Source organism: Ipomoea triloba, chromosome 5 (genome assembly GCF_003576645.1).
Source record: "Ipomoea triloba cultivar NCNSP0323 chromosome 5, ASM357664v1".
Classification (NCBI taxonomy): Eukaryota; Viridiplantae; Streptophyta; class Magnoliopsida; order Solanales; family Convolvulaceae; genus Ipomoea; species Ipomoea triloba.
In genome coordinates this window covers 22224792-22234158 of record NC_044920.1, presented here as the reverse complement: position 1 = coordinate 22234158, position 9367 = coordinate 22224792, and positions in this window count along the sequence as shown.

Below are 9367 nucleotides of genomic sequence, written 5' to 3'. Positions count from 1 at the left end.
TCTCTCTATATATATATATATATATATATATATATATATATATATATATATATATATATATATATATATATATATATATATATATATATATATATCAGGCCACTCCTTAACGTGCGGTCAGTGCGGCCGCACCACTATATATACAAATATACACTACTCAATATAATAAAATGCACCACACAAATATACATCATTAGGTATGCATCGCCAAAAAGCACACCATTAGGTATGCAGATATATACCACACAATGTTAGCAAATGCACCATTAGGGGCAAGGGAGAGTTATGGTGCATTATTTTGGGTGTGTGGTGTTTTTTGATGTTTTTGTATATTTTCATTATAGTGCGTTTTCTAACATTGAATGGTGCATTTTTTAACATTGAGTGGTGCGAACCGCACCAACCGCACAGGAAGGCGCGACCACATTTGAACAGATTTCTATATATATTTGTAGTCTTAATTGTGACTCTTTTCATGGTTATAAAGTTGTACATTACATTAAAAACATTATACTTAATAATTAAATTTTATAAAACAAAAGATATACAGTAATACGTAGTAATTATTTTGGTACATTGCGTATGAGAAGGCTACTTTGACATATTTATAAATTATACATACCAGTAATGTTAATCATCTGATTTGTTACGTTGTCTGAGTTGATGTAAAGTCACTTTCAACGTGTATGTACATTATGTTTTAAAGATATGAAGTGAAGTGTTTACGCATCAGAATATCACTAAGTTGTGTAGTTAGTAGTTAATACATAACACTCATGCACAGTACAGGAGTTGATTAACAACGCTCCTGCACCAGAGAGAAGAAAATGCGTGTTTAAGATGGAAATTTATTTGAAATGATTCTACTTTAATTGCATTTTAATTTGTATATTTTGTTGAACGAAATCCAAAAAGAAATCGATTTAGTCTATACGTGAATTGTGGACCAAATCAATGAAAAACAGAACACGTGTTAGGAGCATTAATATTTACATGTTGGAGCAGTAAAAAAAAAAAATAGATAATCTATACTATTAATAAAAATAAAATCCTCAATTTTAATTTTCCGTCCAAAACACAACTATACTACTCAGGTTTACGTAATATTGTAAAACATGGTAATACAATTTTTATTCGTACTACAATTGTAAATTAAAATGTTGTAATAGAATCCTAATAAAATATATTCTTTTTTACTCTTCAATTTGTAATACAATTCTAGATTAAAAATACTAATTGTAATAATACAAATTCTCTGCAATGCATTCTATACTATTAATAAAAATAAAATCCTTCATTTTAACTTACCGGCCAAAACACTCCTATACTATTAAGGTTTACGTAATATTATAAAATATGCTAATACAATTCATATTCGTACTACAATTATAAATTAAAATGTGGTAATAGAATTCCTAATAAAAATTTTTTTTTTTACTTTCCTATTCGTAATACAATTCTAGATTAGAATTACTAATCGTAATAATACAATACATATAATTCACTGCAACGCAATCTATATTATCCATGTTGCCCTAGAATGTCTTGGTGGCTAGTGAGGATGATTCCACAGTGGTGGTTGAGCCGAAGAGAATGAGGGAGAAGGTTGTTGTTGTTGGTTCACGGGTGAATGATTTGGTTATGGGCAAGGCAGCTCTTTTGTTTCCGGTGGGTCTTGGGTCCCAGGTCTGCCATTCTCATTGAGTTTATTAAGTTGGAATTGTCGCGGCTTGGGCAATCCGCGCACAGTTCGTGAGGTTCTGGCTTAGTGTCCAGTAAGCAACCTGATGTAGTGTTTTTGATGGAAACAAAGGTAGGGAAGTGACATGTAGAAAGATTGAGAGTTCATTTGGGGTTTCAGGGGGCTTTCTGTGTTGATCCTGTGGGTTTGAGTGGTGGTCTTGCAATGTTATAGAAGTGTAGTAGAGTGGTAACGTTGTTGAATTATATATTCTAGTAATCATATTGACCTCGCAAAATATTGTGTTTTGTAGGTAAAAAGGGCAATTCTAAGGGCAACATGGAGAAAAAAGAGCAATATAGGATGAACACTAAAACAATGCTTTCACGCAAAGGCATTACATGTAACTGTAGCTCGTGAGGAACAACTAGTGCAGAAACTCATTCTCTACTATACAAGTAGTTATCACGCGTAACAAGAGTTCGTGAAGAAAACATCCATGAGGTAATCTCTATACTATCACGAGGCCTCATTACGCGTAGCCAGAACTTGTGAGGGAAACTCCAAAAAGGCCTTCTTTGTTATCACGAGGCTCCATTATGTGTAACTATGATTCATGAGGGCAACATCTAAGAGGCAGTTTCTACTACCAGTCTACCACAAGCTATCATCACGGCGTGACATTGTGGCGTAGTGAATTAAAGCAATCTTTTGCGAGGTGATCAAGGTTGTCACGAGGCGTCTTCACAGTGTGACAGGGCCTCGTGACACAAGTTATTCTAGGAAATATAAATAGGAAAAGTTAGATTTTATTTAGGGGACTTTTAGTTTACTTTTAGACTTCGTTTAATTAGTTAGTTACACTCTACAATTCAACTTTCAAATCCTTAGAACCCTAGATTTTACTTTTCCAATTTCAATTACAATTGCATTTTCAATTCAAGCAATCATCTTACTTGATATCAATCCTTAGCCATTGATCTACCCAGATTGATGATCAAATCAATCTTCACTTTTTACATGGCGGAGCATTTATGTAAGAACATGCTCACATTTAAAAAGTGAAGAATGATATGATTCATCCATCTAGGAAAATGAATGGCTAAGGATTGTTGAAAAGTAACATGAAAATCAATGTTTTTTTAATAAAAATATTGCAAGCTTTCAAGTTTGCAATACTTATAAAATGAGTAAATACCAGTGGAGGTCCCCCGACTTTGATGGCATCGCCACGTTTAGTCCTCAACTTTTAAATCAACCACTTTTAGTCATCCGACTTTGATGTCACCGCCACTTTTAGTCCTCAACTTTTAAATCAACCACTTTTAGTCCTCTTACTTTTTGTTTCTAGCCACCTATGGTCCTTCCTTTATAATTGGACATCTAATGTCATTTTCTCAAGGGCAATTCAGTCATTTCATAATTAATGTATTAAGTATTATGTTTCCTCATCAGAATAATTGAAGAAACCCTATTCTCCACTCTCCTTTGTTAACACTAAATTTTGGACCAAATGACTAAATTGCCCTTGAGAAAATGACATTAGATGTCCAATTGTAAAGGAAGGACCATAGGTGGCTAGAAACAAAAAGTAAGAGGACTAAAAGTGGTTGATTTAAAAGTTGAGGACTAAAAGTGGCAGTGCCATCAAAGTCGGAGGACTAAAAGTGGCGGTGCCATCAAAGTCGGAGGACCTCCACCGGTATTTACTCCTTATAAAATTGATATCATCTTTTTTTTGTTTTACTAAACCATCAACAATTAATGAACCATGATGAACGGTTGGGATTATTAGTACTGTTTATAGGAGGACCATGTTCTTATTTGATCATGCTTATATATATGAGTAAGTTCAAGTGAGACTAATACATACTGCAAAAAATACAGAATAATCACATACATTTATCTGAGTTGATCAATAGTTAAAAAGATAAAGGAACAAATACAAGACAATTTAATAAATTTTACAAACTTTTTATAATTACAAAAATAGCACCACTCTCTTTCTCATTTTTCTTCTTATTTTCCAACTCTTAATCAAATAAATGAATGAGATTATTTGACATTTCTTTGGTAGAAAGTATTATTCTTATATATACACACGCATTAGTCATACAATTAATGATCTGCCGCGTGGAAAACATATTTGCATTTTGCACACATATATTAGTCACGCACACACTTATACATACACTTAGTCATGCAATTAATGATCTGCCGTGTGGAAATCATATTTGGGATGGAATCTGAACCGATCAAGTTAGATGCTGAAGGATTCAAAGAACACAAAAATTATATTTTTGAAGAAACAACACAAAAATTATATATTCATTATTTCTTTGAAGAATTATCAACCACGTGTTCAATTAACAAAGATTAGAGAACCAAATAACCATGATTTCTAGCCACTTAAAGCTCACCAACAAATAAGTCAAAATCATCTTCTCTTTTAATTATGATCTATTACAGAAATTTGAGAGTTACCAGAAAAGATAATGCTCCTTTTTTCCAATCGTTATACCCTGCACCACGGTGCACGGTATAATTTGCCCCTTTTTTCTATTTAAAGAATCTTAATTAATGTCTTTAGATTCTTTATAAATATTATTACATTTAATAATTTTAATTGTTGTTAATTGTTTTTTTTTAACAAAGAAAAACCCCAAACTACTTATGTTTCGTTGTGACACTAAGGGTGTGTTTGGTTGGGGGGTTTAGGCATAAGGTATGGGTATGAAAGTGATTGTTAGTGTTTGGTTGATAGGTTTTGTGAATGCTACTATGGGTTTGGAATACCCCCATCAATGGCAAAACCCATACCCTTATTAAATAAGGGTTTCATCTCCCTTCATCATTTCTTCCCCAACTATTAATAATCATTCCCATTCCACCCAACTACCAAACATGCTAAATACTTTCACCAAAACCCATTACCCTTACCAAGTATTTGATACCCATTCCGATTTCGATTCCCATGTGCGAACCAAACGCACCCTAATATTTAAAATTTCAATTATATTTTTTGAAATATAATCCAAAACATTTGTATATCCAATTTGCATAACAATTATATCTAAATCTTAAAACTTAGGGAATGATTATTAATAGTTGGGGAAGAAAGGAGGAATGGAGATGAAGCCCTTATTTCATATGGGTATGGGTTTTCTCATTAATGGGGTATTCCAAACCTATAGTAACATTTACAAAATCTATCAACCAAACACAAACAATCACTTTCATACCCATTCCTTATGCCTAAACCCACCAACCAAACACACCCTTAGTATATAAATTGTGTATCTTTGGATCCGAGTCTACCTTGCAATGTCGATCCGAGTCCAATGAATAATTTGCCATTAAGTAATTACCTGGCCTCATTCGCATGCCACATTATATTAATATCGCAAATTATTGTGTGGACCATGGTCCACACAGCTATGTGGACCATAATCAAATGTACATTTTTAATGTACTAAATGTACATTATTTTTGTACTGAATATACATTATTTTTATACTATAAAAATAATGTACATTCAGTACACAAATAATGTACATCCCCTGAATATAATGTACATTATTTTTATACTGAATATACATTATTTTTATATTGAATGTGCATTATTTAATAGTATGGTCCACACAGCTGTGTGGACCATGGTCTACGCAATAATGATTGAATTAATATTCCACAAAAAATGATGGAGATGAATCCTCGTATAGGCCCTTTTCTTCACCATCATATCTTCATCATCATTTAATAATATAATGGGCTTAGGCCGGTATGCCCCCACCCAAAAAAGTCATAAAAGTTAGAGCTGAGGGTTACAAAATGAAGTTGACCATTTCAAGTATTAATGGATGAAATCTTGGGGCAGCGTCGCGATATGATGAGATGTTTCGCCAGGTCCCTACCATCAATTCTTAGACTTGGTCCGCTATATAGCTCTACTAAGTTTTGTCATCTCTAATGTGTGATCCCACAACATTGAATTCATTTCAACTGCATCTATGGAATTAAATATTTTGTGTTGTGAAACTTTTAAGTATTTTCCGTTTTCAACTTTTTTTTTTTTTTAATACTACTAACTCTATTACAATGCAGTATCTGTTCATAACTACTTTCTCAACCTATTGAAGCACAGAGTCAGTATTGTCCCCACTGAGGTTCGAACCGACCACCTCCCATATAAAAGGAAGGGTTTGATGCCACTGGACTACAAGGTCCTTGGCTCCGTTTTCAACTTGTACACCAAAGTGTGAATCTTACCATCAATCTCACCGCATTGTGGTATTAATACATTTTGTTAGGATAATTAATAACTACTGAGGAATGAGCGAATAATCAAAAATTGAGAATAATAAAAAAAAATGGAGAAATATAGGAGTAGCAAAATTTGGGGTAAAAGTATAAACATTAACTTTTCAATTATCTACTAAGAGCCTATAAAGTTAGCTGAAATTAAAATGGTAGTCCAATTGTTTGTTGAAATTAATGGTTCATATTATTTTGATTTTATATTAGTATCTTTTAATTATTTTTCTTACTTTACCTTCTATTAGATCATTTACTTTTCTCAATCAGAGTTGGCATAATTGTTCAACATATACTATGAATATGTCAGAGTGTATTAAAAATATACAATAACATGAATTTTGGTCCATTAATTAGACAGAATATATTTAGAGCATCAAATGTTACAAATAAGAAATCTTGAAAATAATTTTTCTTACATTTTTTAAAAACAAATCTATGTTAAATTTTTTTATTTAATTAATTAATCTCCTTTTGATTATTTAGAGCAAGGCTCAATATTTTAATTATGTTTTTGCATTATTATGAATGATTTAGAACAAGACTAAAAATAATAATAATTTTTGTCTGCATTTTTATAATGGTACAATTGTACATTACTTTACAAATATTGTACTATTATTTTTTTATCGGACAAAATTATATTGTTTCTTACATTATTAAAGTTTCACACACGCACACACACACATATGACTGATGCTATCCAGTATCCACCCCTCTTAATCTCCATCTTGACATGACATTTTTCATTTGATAATTTAGTCTTCGATAATAAGTTAGTGGAATTCCAATTCATGACATCCAATTGTTATAATTTGTATGCTTACTAATAGCTAATTCAAAACAGTTGGGTTAGGTCATATTTGTTCTTGATTTGAGTATTATAACTAAATATAATTGTTATAAGATACAAAATTTAATACATTTGACATTCAATTATTAAGGGTGTGTTTGGTTGGTGGGTTTAGGCATAAGGAATGGGTATGAAAGTGATTGTTTGTGTTTGGTTGATAGATTTTGTAAATGCTACTATGGGTTTGGAATACCCCATTAATGAGAAAACCCATACCCTTATGAAATAAGGGCTTCATTTCCCTTCCTCCTTTCTTCCCCAACTATTAATAATCATTCTCATTCCACCCAACTACCAAACATGCTAAATATTTTCACCAAAACTCATTACCATTACCAAGTATTTGATACCCATTCCGATTCTGATTTCCATGTGCGAACCAAACGCACCCTAAATGTTTATAATTTATCTTTTAAAATTCACAATTTGTGATAATCCTGTATAATTGTATTTATAAATTTCTAAAACTTAAAAACACAATTTATATTCTAGAAGTTCATAATTGTATGGTATAAACAATTTAAACTATCGTAACATGTCGTGGGATAAAAGTAGTGTATTCACGTTCGACACGTGTTTCACATTAAAAACTTACTGACAATTTCTTGAAACATGAAAGCATTTTTGAACTATTTATGTAATTAAAAAGTTTCAAGACGTTTTTTGTTTTGTTTTTCTTTAAAAAAAAAAAAAAAAGAGTTTTAGAGGATTGGAAAAAAAATAATAATAGTAAAGAAACATGTTCTTATGTTTTACTTAATTCAAACCCTATTAACATGTTTGGTTTGTAGAATAGACCAAAAATAGAATAGTATTTTTACAAATAGGCTATTTAATTGTTTAATTAGTAAGGGTGCGTTTGGTTCGCACATGGGAATCGGAATCGGAATGGGTATCAAATACTTGGTAAGGGTAATGGATTTTGGTTAAAGTATTTAGCATGTTTGGTAATTGGGTGGAATGGGAATGATTATTAATAGTTTGGGAAGAAATGATGAAGGGAGATGAAACCCTTATTTAATAAGGGTATGGGTTTTGCCATTAATGGGGTATTCCAAACCCATAGTAGCATTCACAAAACCTATCAACCAAACACTAACAATCACTTTGATACCCATACCTTATGTCTAAACCCCCCAACCAAACACACCCTAAGTTTTTTTATTCTCAATAATATTATTCTTGAAATAGAGAGGGACTCTAACTCCTTACTTCTACGATGAGGGAGAACGTCTACACACCTTGAGAGAAGGTAACAAGTGTGCAAATCAACTCGCCAGCCAAACGGCGGAGTGGGGGATCACATTTCTAGATTGGACGTCCGCCAACTTGTAGGATCTTATTTTAGCGGATGCGCATGGTGCCATTGCCCGTAGAGTGTGGTAACTAGTATTCCCGGGCTCGTCATGGTAAATCATTTTATTCTCAAAAATACTATTTTCAAGAATATCAAATAGACTTTGTAGTTTATACCTTCCATATTCCATTCATTGTAGAATAAGATTTTTATTCTTCCAAAATTTATTTCGTACACCAAATGTGTTGTATATTTTTTAAAGTGTATATATCATTTTACAAATATTGTGTATTATTTTAATTATAAAACTACCAGACAATTAATATTTACACATATTAAAAAAATATTTGTGCATTTATATTTTAACATTTGCATGATTTGTGCTACATTATTAAAAAAAAAAAAAAAGTTACGTTCCATCTTACACGTTTTGTGTTCTATATTATTGCTACCTAGATTGTAATAATTTAGTTGGAGAGAATCTTGGAAGTGGGTAGTCGTCAAGCCATCATTAATCTAGATATACACAAAGGAGATGATATATATAGGTATGCGTTATGAGTACATTATCATTGTTCCTCGAGACTCTTTTATTCGGCCCCAACTGACCAATTCTAGCTAGTTTCCTATCTAGTTTACAAGGGTTTATTTATTTATTTATTTTTATTTTATTTCTATTTTGTTTCTTGGTCAATTAGGGGTGGACCTAGAAAATCATCTGAGTGGGGTGAAGTTTAAATGACATTAGAAATGTCAATAATAAAATATCACACATCCATAATAAGGTTCAAATATAAAATACATTATATTATAAATTACAATAAAATGTTTTTGATATACTACATGATAGTTAGAAGTGGAACCAAAATATACTTGAGTGGGTTGAAAATGTGAAATTTTAAAACACTTTGAAATGCTATACAAATATTTATGACAAAATACGAAACATAATCAATTAGATAAAATAATTAGAATAGAAAAGACACTATATTCATAAGTACTTTTTTATTTTAAGTTCTTTTAGTTAGATCAACTTTAAGTTTTTCTAAATTAATTCGAATACGATGAAGTAAACTTGTATACAACATTAATTAAATGATTCATAAAAAGTATATTGAAAGAACATTTAATTTGTCTTGTGAAGGGATGAAATCTATATATATATATATATATATATATATATATATATATATATATATATATATATATATATATATATATA